This window comes from Mirounga leonina, unplaced genomic scaffold, assembly GCF_011800145.1.
Source record: "Mirounga leonina isolate KUSES-001 unplaced genomic scaffold, KU_Mleo_1.0 Mir_173, whole genome shotgun sequence".
Taxonomy (NCBI): domain Eukaryota; kingdom Metazoa; phylum Chordata; class Mammalia; order Carnivora; family Phocidae; genus Mirounga; species Mirounga leonina.
In genome coordinates, this window is record NW_023270447.1 from 85,608,853 (window position 1) to 85,626,296 (window position 17,444).

Below are 17,444 nucleotides of genomic sequence, written 5' to 3' on the forward strand. Positions count from 1 at the left end.
GGGAGAGGATTGGGACCCGCCCCGGAGGGGGTTTCAGGAAGAGGCTGGATGGAGACTCAGTGAGCGTGAGAGGCAGGAGTTGCATCCAGGTGCCTGTGGGGCCCGGATGTCAGGGCTGTGATGTGGGGGCATGGGAGGTGCTGCAGGTGGAGGAGCTCCCCCCACCATGGGGCAGTCAGAAGAGAGACCCATGAGGGGTCTGGGGCTCTGGGCTGGAGGATTGGCAGTGTATGTGGCCAGCAGCCAAAGCCAAGGCCACTGGTGAGGGCTGGGGACGAATGTGGAGTGAGGCGGGAGAGGGCACAGAGAAACCTCCAGGGCTACGATGGGGGAGAGAGAGCAGCCAGGGAGGCGGGGATGGGGAAGTGGGGAAGGAGGATGCAAGCCCAGTGAGGCCATCTGCAGCCAACTGTCTGCTCTCAGAGGAGGGAGCCAGAAACCCAGAGATCAGATTCTTTGCCCTGAGGCCCCAGGGCATGGGAACCACAGAGGAGACCTGAGGGGCTCAGATAATGGGGTGCTTCAGACCCACTGTCCCTGAGTACCTGTCACTAAAGGCTAGTTGGATACACTGGTGGTATTCAGCTTGGGAAGACCAGGCAGCTGCTCCTGAGTCATCAAAGGGCTGAAGCTGGGGCGCCTGGGTGGCTCAGTCATTAAGCGACTGCTTTCAGCTCGGATCATGATCCCAGGGTCCTGGGATCAAGCCCCGCATTGGGCTCCCTGCTCAGCGGGAAGCCTGCTTCTCCCTCTCCCACTCCCCCTGCTTGTGTTCTCCCTCTCACTTTGTCTCTCTCTGTCAAATAAATAAATAAAGTCTTAAAAAAAAGAAAGGACTGATGTTTCGGGGGTAGGTGGGCCAGCAAAGCTCACTGTGCATGGGGCATGGCCTGTCACACCACCCCTGTGACCCAGTCGGAGATGGGGAAGGGGGAGAGGGCATTGTTAACCCTGCTGTACACATGAGGATACTGAGGAGCCAAGACTCGGCAGATGACTCACAGATTCATTGGAGAAGCACAAGGTTCAGCCTAGGTGCAATGGGCTTCAAAGAGCGGGCGCTTAAGCCCTAACAACCCCCCCCCCCCCCCCCCCGGCCAAAACATTGATTATAGGACTACAGATGTCGGCTTCCTTCAAGGGAAAACCTACGATGTCCAGCAGGGGGCGCCTCAGGGCCCTCTCTGGACAGTGGGGAATGTGGATAGCGGACAGGTTAGCCACGTGGCTCAATGGCACCTGAACATCGGCTCAGGAGAGAGAGGTGCATATTCCCGAAGGTCCTTTCTAATCAATCAGTGTTTACTGAGCACCTACTATCTGCCAGGAAGGGTAAAACCAGACGAGGACTCTGCCCCCTGGAATATACAGTCTAGACGGAGAAACCTAAATACAAGCACTAAATAAATAATTATCAACATGATAGAGCCCTTAATATACATACCAGGCAATACTCTGAGAGCTTTATATATACTGATTCATTAAAATAACCTTATGGAGGGGGAAGTATTATTACTTCCGTTTTTACAGGTGAGAAAACTGGAGCACAGAGAGGTTAAGCAACTTGCCTGAGGCCACAGAGCTAATATGTGGTGGAACTGGAATTCCCCTTAGCCACTTAGGCACTTGACTTCTATAGTGAAGTAAACAAACTAGAGAGTGAGAGTGGTCACTTTGGTCAAAGTGATCAGGGAGGACCTCTTTGAGGAAGGGACATTTGAAGGATGAGGAGAAACCAGCCATGCAGATATCTGGGGGAAGAGCACTGTAGGAGCAGTAAGTGCAAAGGCCCTGAGGTGGGAATGAACTCATTCACAGATCAGAAAGACTGGAGCTCAGTGAGCAAGTAGGCAAGTGGTTTGACATGAGGTTGGAGATATAGGCAGGCAATCCCGAGAGTTTCTTGAGCACTTACTGTGTGCTCTGTCTTACAAGGTATACATATTTTAAGGAAAACCCTTTGCTCTATCCAGCAGGACCAGAGAATGGGGAGTTAGACAGGAGCAACTTACAATTGAGGTGATGAAACCAAATTTCCCAAGAGTAACAGGATGAACAGGTTGCTAATAACAGCAGTGATGGGGATGATAACAGGCATCCGTTGGGACCTGCTTTGAGCCAATTCCTGTCCTAAGCACACAGGCCTCTTCGATCTGCTCAGTGACCCTCTCTGGTGATTACAGATATTCCCATTTTACAGATGAAAGAGCTTAGACTCCAAGATGTTGGGTAACTTGCCCAGGGATATACACAATGTGCAGAGAGTCATGGCTTTCCAGTTTCAAATCCAGTTGAGCTGGATTCCCAGCTCAGGTACTAGCCACTTCCCTCTGGCACAGGGTCAGAGATGGGCACATGCCAGGGGACAGAGCCGGGGCAGAAACTAGGGGCTCTGAGGTGAGAAAGCATGGAAATGGTGGAGATGACCAGGGCTGTGGGGCTCCAGGCCTTTTAAGCATATTATTAATTGCCCCAGGCAGAAGGAGGGGATGCTAATTGTTTCTGGGCCATTTTGGTTATGGGGTTGGGGAAGGTAAAATGAATTTTCTTTCAGATTTCTTAGTGGAACCCTCTATTTAGCAGTTTTGCAATGGGAAAATTTTCATCTCTGATTTGTTTTCTTTGTAAACCTGGATTTTCATAGGCATGGTTATATGTTCAGTAGTGGTTGTATAGGGAGGAGGGAAGAAGGACCGGTTCTTCAAACCACCACTAGGTGTCAGCATTGTCAAGGTAGTTCCCAGGCTGGGCTCCTCTTGCCCCGTTCTCTGCAGAGGAAGGGGGTATCTGCAGAGGGGATTTGAATTTGGAGCCTGATTTATTGTCTGGGGCTGAGTCTGGGCCTGAGGAGCTGGGCCTCCTGCCTGCTTTGGGGCTGCTCTAACGCCAGAGGCTCCTGAGAAATACTTAGGATGCGAGGTCCTCTGAGGCTAGAGTCCTATAAGACTAGGAAGGACTTGTGGTCTCTGGGAATCCAGCCCCCAGTAAGTCTGGGGGCCTAGACACCACCTTCCTCACACCACCCCTGCTAACTTGGCAGAGCCCTGGGCCTTCCTCTTGGCCCCTCCCCTGCAGTGAACACGGAACACCCAGGCAGATCCAGTTCTGATCTCCTGGTGAGTAATGACTTTGCTATTTTTTCCCCCATAAATTAAACCTAATCTTGTGTTGACTCCGCTGAACAAGGAGAATAATGAAGAAGATTAAGATGAGATGGTATTCATTCTCCTCCAACAAAAGCCAATTAATTGTCAGCAGCATTACTGCCCTGAGCCAGGAGCCACCACTAACTCTGCAGACAGGGTGGGCAGGGCTGGGGCCTGTCTCCTAGTGCTCCAGCAGGGGTCTGCTGGTGATGCAACAGGAAAAATTTCAGTTGGATGTAAGGAAGAACTTCCTGGATGAGAGAAGGGGCTGAAGCCAAGGAGGGGGATGTGAAGTGTATGAGATACCTTCCATACCAGGTGAGGTTTGTAGGACAAGGAGGAAGCTCCCTGGGAACATCAGGGAGCATCCCTGCACGTACAAGGCATTTGCTCCCTGAGGCCCCATCTCCATCCCAGGCCAGCTGACACCCTTCCCTGCCTTTCTTCCCTTAGGGTATCGCTCTGTGACCTGTCTCAGCCTCATGGGCTCCATTCTGGGGTTGCCTTTGGTAAATGAACTTGCATGTAGGGGTTTCCAACTTCTTCCCCACCCTGCTTGACCTCCTCCTTTCCTGTCCCAGGAATTGGGGTTCAGAGCATGGATTTGGAGACAGAAACACTTGGATTTCACTTGGCTTTGCCCCTTGTCCTCAGCTGCAAAATGGGACCTGCAACCCCACTTGCCAACCTGCTTTGCAGCTCTGAGAAGCTTAAGCACCCAAGCTTCCAGGCCCAGTCCTAGCACCTGTTGGGTTCTTTGTATAAGACAGGGGGCTGAGTGGGTCAGGTGGACTGCCGCACCGCTGCGGCCACTGTGGAGAGGCAGGGGTGGGAGGTAGGGGAGGAGACTAACATTTGTCAATTTCCTACCCGGTCTACAATATCTCACGGACTCCCTGTAGCAGCCCCTGGGGAGGCTTCAATCGTCATCCCAATTTACGGAAGAGAAGTCTGAGGTGCCGAGAGGTGGGTCTAGTGGTCAAGATCACAAACTGTAACCTGCAGAGCTGGCTGGGGTGGCCCTGGATCCGAGGGGCCCTTGGGCTTGTGCTCCTCCCGAACTCCACGTTGCTTCAATGCACTTGAAAGGCATTCAACCCACACTTAATGAATGAAACATTCCTCAATTGCCATTTCTGGCCCAGTAGGTCCCCGTTTCAGACTCTCTCGCATCCTGGTAGCTCCCAGAAGTAAATGGATTGTGCGTGATTGCAAAATTCTTCTTGGTAATTCTTGGCAAGTCACCCGTCTTACTACTACTATTAAGAAAAACCCATCGGTCCATCCAGAGCTCAGGCCTTGCTTCATTTACTGGGATTGATAAGGCTCTATTATTTTCTGAGCATGGCAAGAGTATCCCCAAGGTCTGCATTTTCTAGTTCATGGTATTGCACACCTACCGAGCGCTCACTATGTGCTAGGCATCGGTGTGTGGCTTTTGAATCCTTCCAGCACACCTAGGCACTGTTTTCCTTCCCATGTGAGAGACTGTGGCTCTCACTGATTGCCAGAGAATGCAGGCTTGCCAGAGGCCACACAGCTGGAATCCACTCCAGGGAGGGAGTCCTGTCCACACCAAGGGGCTGTCCCACGTGATAGGACTTTCATGGCAGATTCCGGTCCTGTACAGGGTGGGATTGGTGAAAGGTGTGGGTCTCAGGGTCCAGTGAGCCCCTGAAGGCCTTGTCCGCTGGGAGTTCACCGACTAAAAGGGGTGATACCTAGATTGCCAGTTTTGACCCTCCCTGCTGTGTGACCTTGGCCAAGTCACTTAACCAGTCAGCGACTTAGCTTCGTTGTCTATAAAACAGGGCTGATCATAGTACCTACCACATAGGGTTGTTATGAGGATCGAATGAATGACTAATTTGTAATGCACAGAGTAGTATTTGTGAAGATCAGGGCTTGCACATATCAAGTACTATATGTGAGTTTGTTAAAAAAGTAAAATGAACAAATCTGGCAGCTTATAGTCCAATAGTAAAAGGGCTATGAGAAAAAGGCCCACCATATTTTGGGAACCCAGCGGAGAGACATCTAACTTGGACCTTAATCAGGGAGGGCTTCCTGGAGGAAGCAGTGAGTGGACTCTTGATCTGAGGAGTAATAGAAAGGTAAATCTAGCCAGCTCTTAGCTTCCTGTCCCATAAGTTGGAGGTGTGGTAGTAACCGGTCATTTCCTCGGGCTTATTGTTATAATTTATCAATGTGATAAGCACCACAGTGTTGTGTGGATTTGAACAGAAATCTGTGTCCTTAGGGACCCACGATTGAGGGTGGTGGGCCAAGAGGGTCCTCAACCTTCTCTTAAGATAGAAGAAGACCCTGGGCAGGTGCAGAGAAATCTCTTGCTGTTCACAGTGTAGCAAGGCCCTTGTGGCCTGCATAAAGACAAAGATGTCTTTGGAAAAAATAAAAAGAAAAAAAAAAAAGGAAAGGAGAAGCAGGCAGGGAAATGATTTTCTCAGCTGGCGTTTCTCAGGGAATTAAATCTTGTTTTTCGTCACCACTGAGTGGAATAATCCAATATATTAAAGCAGAAGCCCCCCTCCTATTTATTGCTGTGACTTTGACCTAACAGTCTTGGGCTGCATTTGGAATCAGATGGTCCTGGGGAGGGAGAAGGGAGGGAGGCATCGGCCCCCTGGATCAATTACTCTGCTCTCCGACACCGGAAAAATGAATTATTCCTCCAAAAGCAGGCTCCTCATCTGATGAATTCTGCACTGCAGAGCTGGTGGAGTTATACCAAATTGAATTTGCTCTTTGAGAGACATTTAAAACCAGGTGGAGTGTGCATGTTCGTGGGGAGTGTCTGACAACCACGGGGGCCTCTGTTGCCTGGCTGGGGAAGCCCCCCACTCACAGTCCTCCGGGGTGGGGAGGGGGGGAAGAGGCAGCCATCCCACCTGCCCAAGGGGCCACCTGCATTCTGCAGGGGTGAGACATTTTGTTCCCAGCCTGAGGCTCAGAGAGGGAAGGTTGCTTGTCTGAGGCCACACAGTGAGCTAATAACTATGACAAACTGTTACCTTTTTGTCCCTCCCTCTCTGGGCCGAGCTGAAAATGGCCTCAAATCCATCCCCCTGCCCCCGCCCCCCCCAAACCTCAGGTGGAACAAGTTAGGATTGAGAGCTTTTCACTCTGGGGTACTGGTTCTACCCAGGCATAGCTGTGTGACCTGGGACAAGTAGCTCAATCTCTCTGGACATCAGATTCCCAATCCAAAAAATAGATTTACTAAAATCCTTATACTTGTTGCCAATATGTCAGCTGCAAATGACAGAAATGCAATTCAGAGTGGTTTAATAAAAAGCAAATTTGGGGGGCGCCTGGGTGGCTCAGTCGTTAAGCGTCTGCCTTCGGCTCGGGTCATGATCCCAGGGTCCTGGGATGGAGTCCCACATCGGGCTCCCTGCTCGGTAGGAAGCCTGCTTCTCCCTCTCCCACTCCCCTGCTTGTGTTCCTGCTCTCTCTGTCAAATAAATAAATCAAATCTTTAAAAAAAAAAAAAGCAAATTTGGGGCTCACGTAACAGAAAAGCCCAGTGCCGATATCTTTCAGGTATAGCTGGATCCAGAGACTCCAATGGCATACTCAGAATTTGGGTTTTCTCTTTGTCTCTCGGCTCTGTGTGGCTTCATCCCAGGCAGGCTCACTCCGGAAGGGGCCCGGCACCCCCAGCATTAAGTCCAGTGGGTTCACGCGCCCGTCTCTGAGACTGTTATGGCTCTCCCCTGGGCAAGGCCTGGTATGGACTCACCCAGTGAGGACCACAGGCTGAGAGAGGGCGGGCAGACGCTGTGGGGTTCAAGAAGGGGGACTGGATGCTGGGGGGGAGCCCCGCCCCTCCCGGGCTCCAGGTGAGAATGAGTGGGTGCTTGGCACAGTGCTGGGCATTGGGCAAGCATTCTGCCAACCACGGTCCTGCTGAGAGTGATAGCTTCCAATTTTCAGTGAGGAGGATGCAGTGTCCGCCTGGGCAGGATAGGAGGGGCTCTGCCCAGACTCCCTCTGCCTCTTTCACGGTCTCCTGCTCCATCTGCTCCCCCAGCCCACCCCCAGGCCAGATCCCAGCCTTGGCACTCTGCCTGGCCAGGGGTCCCCAGGGAGGGCGTGGGTTTCCTTACCCCACACAGTCCAGGAGATGCAGAGATTGCACTTTCACTAATGATGTGGGGAAGAGACGAAAAAACTAGCCCGAGTTGGAGCTATTTTAGCTGAAAAACCCTCCCTCTGGATTTGAGCAGGTTTTTCAGGGCTAATGAGCTGGGGCCAAAGGAGTTGCTGGGGAGGGGGCCGAGGCTAGAGCTCTGCAGGGGCTGGAGGCCTGGCCAGGGAGAGAGGGGTGGGGGTAGAGGGGGCTCTGTGCCCCTGAGCTGAGAGCTGCTCAGCCTGCAGTGAGCACTGCCAACTCTCCAGGGGTACCTGCCCTCCTCATGCCCCCTTGCCGTCTGATCCTCCTCATGCAGGAAATATCTCCAATGGCCAAGGCAATTTTGCCAGGCTTGATTATCTCTAGCCTGTATTGTGAAAGCACTGGGTATCTGTTTTATGTTCTCCAAATATAAAGTCATGTTATAAGATTGCGGTTGCCTTTTTATGTTACAAGCTCTGCCTCCCACCCCATGCTGAGAGATTCTGATGAACTCTACCGTATTGATTAGACATCTGCCCTGGGGATCAAGGAAGGAGGAGGAGGAGGACAAGGAGGAGGAAGAGGATGGAGAAGAGGAGCAGTCTTGTTTCCTACTCACCATGGAGTGCCGGCACATTTTGTCTTAGGGGTTTTCACTCAAGGCACCCCCTATTCTGCACTTTTCCAGGTACAGATGAGGAAACTGAGTCCGTGTTGCAGGAGGGAATGAACGTGCCTCTTTTGAGAGTCAGCCACCTCGGTTCTGGGATCAGGTGTGTGTGGAGAGGGAGGTTGCATCCCACACCGTGTCCTCTGGGTGGTGGAGAACCCAGGCTGGGGAGGGGCATGTAGGCTTCCGAAGGCTCCGGAGCCAGAAAGGAAATGAGGTAAGAAGTGGGAAGAGCTGACAGACCTCTGGCTTCTGGGGGGTCATCAGGTGCCTGATCTGACCACCTGGCCCCTGCCCACTGGGGAACAGAGGAAGAGGTGCTGACGGACACAGAGCAGCCAACCTGGAGTCTGGTTCTGAGAGGTGGCAGAGCGCCGAGGTCCCTGGCTCAGGCATGGGTGCAGAGTGACCAGCTCCATCCCTTGCTGGCTGTGTGACTCTGAGTAAGACTCCAGACCTCTCTGAGCTTGTTTTCTCCTCTGTCAAATAGGGAGAAAGATTGAGCCTACCTTGTTAGGTGGTCATGAGAATGAACTTAGATGGTGTGTGAAGCACAGTGCAACCCCTGGCACAGTTAGGGCTCAAAACAAATATTTGATTTCATGAGTATTATATTACCTCAAGGACATAAAGGCTACTCTAGGGCTCTGGAAGAGGAGCCAGAGCAAGAGGCCCTGTGAGGGACAGGGGGTGGGAGCATCCAAGCCTGCTTCCTGTGGTCCACAGGGGTTTGTGGAAGGGGCAGCAGAGGTGGTGTGGGAGATGGAAGCTTATGGACCCGTGGAGGGGTGGGAGCACCTGGGGCAGTGTGGAGGCTGGATCTGGGGTAGTTCAGAAGTGCTCTGCCTCCAAGAAAGCTTTCCAGAATCCCTTCAGTCTCCCCTGCCTGCCCCCACTTCCCAGCCATCAGCCCCAACTAGTGGGCATGGTTGGAAAAAGTGTAGGCAGCACCGGGGTTCAAATGTGTCTACTCCTAGTGAGCTGGGTGGCCTTGGGCAAGTTCTTTACCTCTCAGAATCTCAGTAAGATTTTTATTTTAAATGGACATCATGATGCCTACTCCACAGAGTTAGGTTTGTTCTGTGTAAAGCACTGGGCACACTCCGCGTGCTCACCAAGGACTGGTACTGATCTGGGTTTGATGTGTGCAGGGAGGGGGCTCAAGTCCCCTACAAGGCCCAGCACATAGTGGAGAGGTGGGGACCTCTGAAGGGGGCCTTGTTGGGCACAGCTGCCCCTAAAGGCTGTGGCTCGGGGAACAGAGCACAGAGGCTCGGAGGAGAAATGCTGGAAAGGACAGCGAGGGGGTGAAAGTAGAGGAGTTGCCTGGAGAGTTGGTGCTTCAGCCTTGCTGAGCCCAGGTGTGCCCTGCCTTGGAAGCCCTGATTGCAGGTGTGTAGAGGTGGGGTGGGCCCTCCTTGTTTTCTGCCAACTGCCCTACCTTCCTGAGTAAGGTGGCCTGGGGTATGAGGACAGGGAGAATGGGACTTCCCAAGTCCAGAGTTCAAGTCCACATACTGCTGCTTTTTCCCAGTGGCCTTAGGCAAGTTACTCTACTTCTTTGAAACTCATCTTCCTTCCCTATAAAATAGGATAATAGTACTACATGTGATTGCTGCTGGAACCAATGAGGTGGGTGGTTGAGAAAGTGCTTTATGAACTGTTAATGTTCTGCAAATAAGGTTCGGCTGGGAGAATTTTCTCTCTTCTAAAACTCTCCCTTGGAGATGCTGTTTTATCGAGATTCTGGGCTGCAGCCTCATGTCCCCCCTACCCCCCAATTTCTAATGTCTTCAGGAGGATGTTCACCCTGTCTATTGGCCTTGGGGTGGACTGGAGCTTTGGCCTGACCTGATGCACAGTGTGGATTTCTGGAACACACGCACTGTGTGCTGGTTCCAGTATTTCAGAGAGAAGTTGGCTTTGCAGAAGCCAGATGTGTCCAATTGGGGTATATTTGCATGGACTGCCTGTCCCCTCACTTCCAGATCAACTTCTGATCAAGTGGAACTAGGGCTGAGGGAAGGAGAGGGCAAAGGTTATTGTCCAGCTAACAAAAGTCCAGAGAAAACCAGAACCCAAAAGGAGAGCAGGAATCAACCAGAACAATACAAACCTCAGACACAAATGCTGGAGCCAAGCAGCTGGACTATTACTTGGCTGAAGCTGGCAATTTTCTGTGTCCATATGGGCTGGAGGTCAGTGTACTCTTCTTTTGGGTGCGTCTGCCCCCTGCCCTCAGTTTAATCACTCTGGGATATGGGGAGGCAGAACCTTAGGAGGACACTTGGGCCTTTGTCTTCCAGGTCATCTGCAGGGGCTGCCTTGGGGGTGGTGGTGAGGTTTTCAGAGCAAGCCAGCCAGACTGCGCTCAGACAGGAGAGAACGCATCTGGAACGAAGAGCAAGCAGTAGGCGTGGTTCAGCACCGCGGACAGCACCCCTGCCACCACCAAATAGACTCCAGGAGTGGAAATCCTGAATGGGAGAACCACAAGTCGGCAGGGTAGCACAGTCTAAGGGAAGGAGAGGGGGATGCACAACGATTAATGGGCATTCATATAAGCCCACACCAGTGTTGGACACCTTAATACATTACTCCAACTTGGCCTTATCTTTTTTTTTTTTTTAAAGATTTTATTTATTTATTTGACAGAGAGAGAATGAGAGAGAGAGAGCACATGAGAGGGGGGAGGGTCAGAGGACGAAGCAGACTCCCCGCTGAGCAGGGAGCCCGATGCGGGACTCGATCCGGGGACTCCGGGATCATGACCTGAGCCGAAGGCAGTCGCTTAACCAACTGAGCCACCCAGGCGCCCCCAACTTGGCCTTATCTTTATTCTCATTTTACAGCTGAGAAAACTGAGACTCAGCAAGGTTAAGCAAGTTGTCCCAGATCACACAGCTATTTAGTAGCAGAGCATGGGCCTCCATTGAAGTTTATCTGGCTCTGGAATCTCTTACTGTGACTCTGATCAGACAGGAGAGGCACAGCCTCTGCACACTTGTGGCAAAAATGACCCCAAAGCTGTTGGGCTTATAGCTGAGAGGCTGGGTCTGTATTTACGTGTGTGGCTTTGTGAGTGCCTCTGGATGTGAATGAGGGTGGATTCAGTGGCGTATGACTGTTTACAGGAGGCTGCGTCAGTCCCTGGGGGCGCTAGAAGATGAGAGTTGGTGTCATTTCTCAGAGACCCTTCCTCCTCCTAGAAGGAGACCTAGAATTCACTGTTGGCCTTTTTTCTTTCTTTCTTTCTTTCTTTTTTTTTTTTTAAAGCACTTAAAGAACAGACCAGAACTGATAGCTAAATTAAACCTGCTGAGAGCTCCTGTTTAATTGAAAATGCCATCTGTAATTTAAATGTCAGAATTGGGATGGTTATTATAGCCGCCTTGAAGACTGGAGCTCATTTCACAGTTTCAAAACAGACCAAGAAAAGCAGCAAATGGACCATGGCTTGCGGCATCGTGGAGCGATTAATAACTTCTCTGGTCCTGCTGAGCTCCGGCTCCCACTTCAGCCTCCGCAGAGGGAGTCTGGCGGGAAGCTGGGAGCTGCGAGCTGGGAGCTTGGGGCTTGGGCTCCAGGACTCAGCCTCCTGCCTTCCCCACTCCACATCTCTGCTCCAGCCTCCACTCACCAGCAGGGCACCCTTTCCAAAGTATAAATCTCATCTTGTCCTTCTTCAGGGTCTTCCTGGCATTTCTAAGATGAAATCCCAATCTTTTAGCCTGACATTCAAGGTCTCTGGAAGACAAGGCACTGCCCACCTCTCCAGCTTCAGCTCCTGCCATGGCCTACTATAGACATCCTGAATGCCTCCAGGCCTTTGCACAGGCTGGGTCCTCTGCCTGCAAAGCCATTGCCTTTCTTGTCTACCTGGTAAGGACCATTTATCATTCACGACTCAGCCCTAGTGTTGCCACCTCTGGGAAGCCTTCCCTGATTGTTCCATAGCTCCCCAGAACACTGAGCCAGGCAAGGTTAAGAGCTTCCTTCTTAGTCTCCCATGGTCCCTTTGCTCACCTCCATAACTGACTTAAACAGTGCTATCTTTTCCCATTCTCCTTATACACGAGCCCCTCAAGGACAGAGATGGTGCCTCATTCATCTTGAGGCCTGGTGCCCTGCCCTGAACAATCATGATAGCTAACATTTATTGAGGTCCTACTATATGTTAAGCACTGCCATCAGTCCCATTTCAGAGATGGGATAACTGAGGCATGGAGAATAATTTGTTATAAGCCAGATGGCTACTAGTGGCAGAGCTGGGATTGGAGACAGTCTGCCTCCAGAGGCCAGGCTCTTAGCTACTATGCTATAGTGCTTCATACTGGGTCCTCAGTTGAGTGACTGTTTATTCATTGACCAGATAAAGAGCTCACCAGGTGTGTTCCAGTCTCTACTTGGGGACGATATGCCATAACAAAATGATTGGGCATAAACTCCAAAGGGAGTTAAGCCAGCCCCTTCTTGTGATGACTTTCCTGTTCTTGGATTCAGGTCTTGGTACTTCTTCCTTGCATGAGGGGCCTGCAGGAGGGGGTCATTGTGCCCAAGGCCCCTGTGGCTTTAAAGCAAGGGTCCTTGTTCCCTCTCCGACCCTTCCATAGGCAACTCTCTACCTGCCCACACTCTGCCTATGATCCCCCAGTTTGTACTTAATGAAGCAGTGGGGTGCAGCGGGACAACCAGGGCTGGTGTCCCAGCCTTCTCCTTACAGCCATGGGACCATGGCAAGACATTTCCCCTTTCTGACCTCACTGTCTTCATCTTTGATATGGGATCATAGTAGTATCTGACTCTGAGTGTTGAGGATTAAATGAAAGCACAGAGACGCAGTGTTTAGCAGAGGCACATAGCGAAGGTCCAATGTATGATAGCTATAACATTCATTCACTCATTCACTCATTCTTTCCTTCTTAGCCCATGTCCGGGGGGGAGCAGACTGTGCCTGCTCCATGTTTCTGGGCCCCCAACCACCAGTTCTGAGAGATTTTAAACTGCTCAGTGGAAGGAGAGTCTCTAAGGTCACATGCTTGTTCTGAGACTGATGCTACACCCATCATGCTCTCAGCATGGCCCCCATCTCCTGACCCCTTCCGCCCACACCCCGTCTTCATGTTCTGTTTGCCCTCTGCCCTGCTCCGTATCCCAATGTTCTCTTCCCTGGGGTTGTCATGCAGCCAACTACTCCCTCAGCCAAGAGAAAAACAGAGAAACTCACTCCTAATTAGATGGGTTTCCGTCTCTCCAGGTCTTCACTTCTTGCATGTTCTTGACTTGTTAGAGGAAATCGTATATCGACATTGGTATTGATTTGCATAATTCAGATGTAATTAGGAGAAAGATTTGCCAGAGTGGCATGCAGCAGGGCTGGTGTTGCTGTATCCTGCTGACCTTGGGGAAAACTCGGAACTGGGCCATTTACCCTCACCAAGTTTGTGACTCCCATTCTCTGCAGAGCCCTGTAGGCACTTGTCCCATGAAATTTACTCTTCTGTGAGGTTTCAAGGTGATAGGAGAGCCCTCTTGCCCCGAGAGTACCTCCTTGCCTGGCCCAGCATCTGGAATTCTGACCATGAAGGCCATCCCATGGGGTCCTGCTGGGAATGTCGGGAGACATTACACCAGCCAGGAGGACAGGGTCCAGTTTGCTTATGATGCCAACCATCTGGAGGGAGGGAGAGGACCTCGGGGTAGTGTCGTTTTGACAGTGGGAGGAAAGGAAAACAAAACCAAGCGGTGCTTGAAGCAGGCGACTAGAAATTAGTGTGACCCAGTGAATTATATCGCTGTAGTGATGAAAAGTCGTGGTGCGTCCTTGGAAAGATTAGGAAGATAACAAGGCAGAGAAATAGATGGAAATGCACAGCCATGCCTGTTCTGTTCCCTTCATGCCTTCAGTTATTCATCTATTCATTCACAAATATTTATTGAGGGATTGTTATGTGCCAGGCAAATAGTCAAGAATCAGGTGTTGACGCTGGGAAAACAGTGGTGATCTCTTAGTGCTGTAACTGGTAAATTTGGTTCTTACCCACTCCAGCCCAGGAGGGTGGATTTGGTTCCAGGGTTGGGGCCTGGGGAAACTAGTGCCCAGAAGACTATATGATACTTCCTTTGAATTGTGCCTCTATTTCCCCCATGAGCTGGTTCTGTTCCAGGAAGGCAAGTGACAGCATGGGGGTAGGGTGGAGGTGGGGAGTGGGGCTTCATGGGAAGCAAGAAGATGGGCAGGGAGTTTCTCTCCAGACCCAACCCCTGCCCCCTCTCTTGCCCCAGTGTGACCCCTCCTACTCCCACACAGCCCCTGCAGAATGGCCGTCACCAGAAGCCATAGCCAATTTCCCCAGGGAGCAATCTCCAGGCCACTGATTTACTCGTTAGCTGTCACCACAGGCACTGAATAATAAGGCCTCTTTCCGCGGAAAGGATATTAGAGGCTGAGGTGGGAAGGGCTAGGGCAGTGTGATATTTATTTCCCCAGCATTTGCTGCTATGAATCACAGGGCTGTCTCTAACCTGCTGTCACAGAGCACCACATGCCTATCCTTGGGTCCCAAGATACTTTCCCAGTGTCCTGTGGTGGTGGGGGGGTGGGGTGCTGGCCTGGTGATCCGATCCAGAGCCCAATCCCATGATTTAGGCTGCTTGTCGTGCATGTGCATGGGCTGAGAAGGGGAGGCTACCTTCCTTCTTTTGGAGAGGTCTCTATGATTCATTCATTCACTCATTTGGCACACATTATCCAACATCTGCTGTTCCTGCTGTGCACTGGGCTGGGGGTTGTGCATGCAGGGGTGAACCAGCCAAGCCCGGCCCCTGTCCTGGGGAGCCATCCCTCTGCTACCACCCGGAAGGCGAGACTGCACCCAGCGCTGGTGGGGACGGGGAGTTAATGATTCCTACATTCTCTGTCCTGCCTGTCCCTGCCAACCCCACTCCACGCCGTCTCCGCGCAGATGGCTAAACAGGATAATCAATCCCTAAATGCTCCGGTGACATTTCCCAACTTTGTGCTGGAACTCCCTTGCTTTCCTTGGGTGGGAGAAGGAAACTTTTAATTTATCAGCACTGACCTTTGTCCAGCCCTTCCTGGTGGTGATGGTGACTTACCTTATCTCATTTAATCTGCACTTTGCAGATGAGGAAACTTGCCAAGGGTCGAGCAGTGGTGTGTGGGGGGCCAACTCGCACCTGTCTGCATCTCTTTCCAACCCGGTCTTCAGTGAGGTCAGGTTGGTTGTTTGCAATTGACCCTGGTGGGAGTATTTACACCATGGGCGTTGGCATATGCTACAAATCAGGGCTTTCCCCCCTCGGAGAACGGGTTGGTAAGCATTCACCGGCACATCACTGCACCTAAGCACTTTGACGGGGATTGTCTTCTGAAGTGGCAGCAAAGGGTGGGGGCATATTGGAGCCTCCAAGGATGTCCCTCTTGCCTGCAAGTGGCTGCTTCGTCTGGGGAGAACTGAAGGAAGAACAGAATGAATTCCCATGGAGGAGTCAGGAGTTTTCAGCTTGTGTTTGGCCACTTTTCAACATCACAGGCCATTTGGGAATCAGATGTGGTTCCTGCTGCCCTCCCCTCCCATGCCCAGGCTAATGATGGAGTTAAGACTTTGCCAGCTAATTGCGGTCTCATCAAGGTTAACTGGTGCTTTTATTGGTGTGAGTGATAGCTCTTTGCTGTGCTCTGAGGACTAGGCAGGAATCTGGCCGAAGGGGGTGCTCTGAGGCCCTTCTTCCAGGTAAGAATATCCTCTAGAATGCCCCTTTTGTATGGCTGGGTTTCCCCTCATCCTTTTGATCTCAGCTTCAGTGTCGGCTCCTCGAGGAGACCCTGACCATCCTAGCTATGGTATATTTCTCTGCTCCCACAAACTTCTCCTTTACTTTATTTTCTGCTTACTTTTTTCTTGTTTCTTTTACTAGAATGCAAGCTCTTTGAAGATGGGAAAAAGGGGCTTAGCAGTTTGGGGTACAATTTCAGATGCTGCTTCTTCATCATCTCCTCATTGTGGCCCCCTGATTCCTGGTTGGAGAAGACATGACTCCCAGCTGCTTTCTTTCTGTAACTCACCGGGGGTCCACAATTGGTCCCTGGGCTCCAAATCAGAGCCCAGATTTTGCATCCTGGTTGTGGTGCTTACTAGCTGTGGGATCATGGGGAGGGAACAGAAGGGGTAGCTTGGGACAGAAGCTGTGGGAGCAAAGGGAGCCCACTCTCCCAGCTCCTAGCCCAGCACTCTGTGGCTCCATACTCTGGCACAATCTTCCTAGACACTCTGAGGCCTTTCCTGCCTTGCATCTTTTTAAATTTTGATATTATATATATATTTTTTCAAATTTTTATCTAAGTTCTAATTAGCTAAGGGGCACCTGGGTGACTCTGTCGGTTAAGCATCTGCCTTCGAATCAGGTCATCTCAGGGTCCTGGGATTGAGCCCCGCATTGGGCTCCCAGCTCAGCAGGGAGTCTGCTTCTCCCGCTCCCTCTACGCCTCCTCCCTTCTCGTGCTCTCTCTCTCTCTCTCTTTCTCTCTCAAATAAATAAATAAAATCTTTAAAAAAATTCTAATTAGTTAACATACATTGCAAAATGTTTCAGGAGTGGAATTCAGTGGCTCAGCACTTACTTACAACACCCAGTACTCATCACAAGCGCCCTCCTTAATGCCCATCACCCATCCAGCCCCTGCCCCACTCACCTCCTTCCAGCAACCCTCAGTTTGTTCTCTATCATTAAGAGTCTCTTCTGGTTTGTTTCCCTCTCTCTCTTTTTGTCCACCCCCCTTCATATGCTCATCTGTTTTGTTTCTTAAATTCCACATATGAGTGAGATCATATGGGATTTGTCTTTCTCTGACTGACTTATTTTGCTTAGCAAAATACACTCTAGCTCCATCCACATCATTGCAAATGGTGAGATTGCATTCTTTTTTATGGCTGAGTAATATTCCATTGTATATATATATACCACATCTTCCTTGTCCATTCATCAATTGATGGACATTTGGGCTCTTTCCATAGTTTAGCTATTGTGGATACTGCTGCTATAAACATTGGGGTACATGTACCCCTTCAAATCAGCATTTTTGTATCCTTTGGGTAAATACCCAGTAGTACAATTGCTGGATCATAGGGTAGTTCTATTTTTAACTTTTTGAAGAACCTCCATACTATTTTCCAGAATGGCTGCACCAGTTCGCATTCCCACCAGCAGTGTACGAGGGTCCCCTTTCTCTGCATCCTCACCAACACCTGTTGTTTCTTGTGTTGTTAATTTCAGCCATTCTGACAGGTGTGAGGTGGTATCTCATTGTGGTTTTGATTTGCATTTCCCTGATGATGATGATGAGTGATGTTGAGCATCTTTTCATATGTCTGTTGACCATCTAGATGTCTTTGGAAAAATGTCTATTCATGTCTTCTGCCTCTTTCTTTCTTTCTTTCTTTCTTTCTTTCTTTCTTTCTTTCTTTCT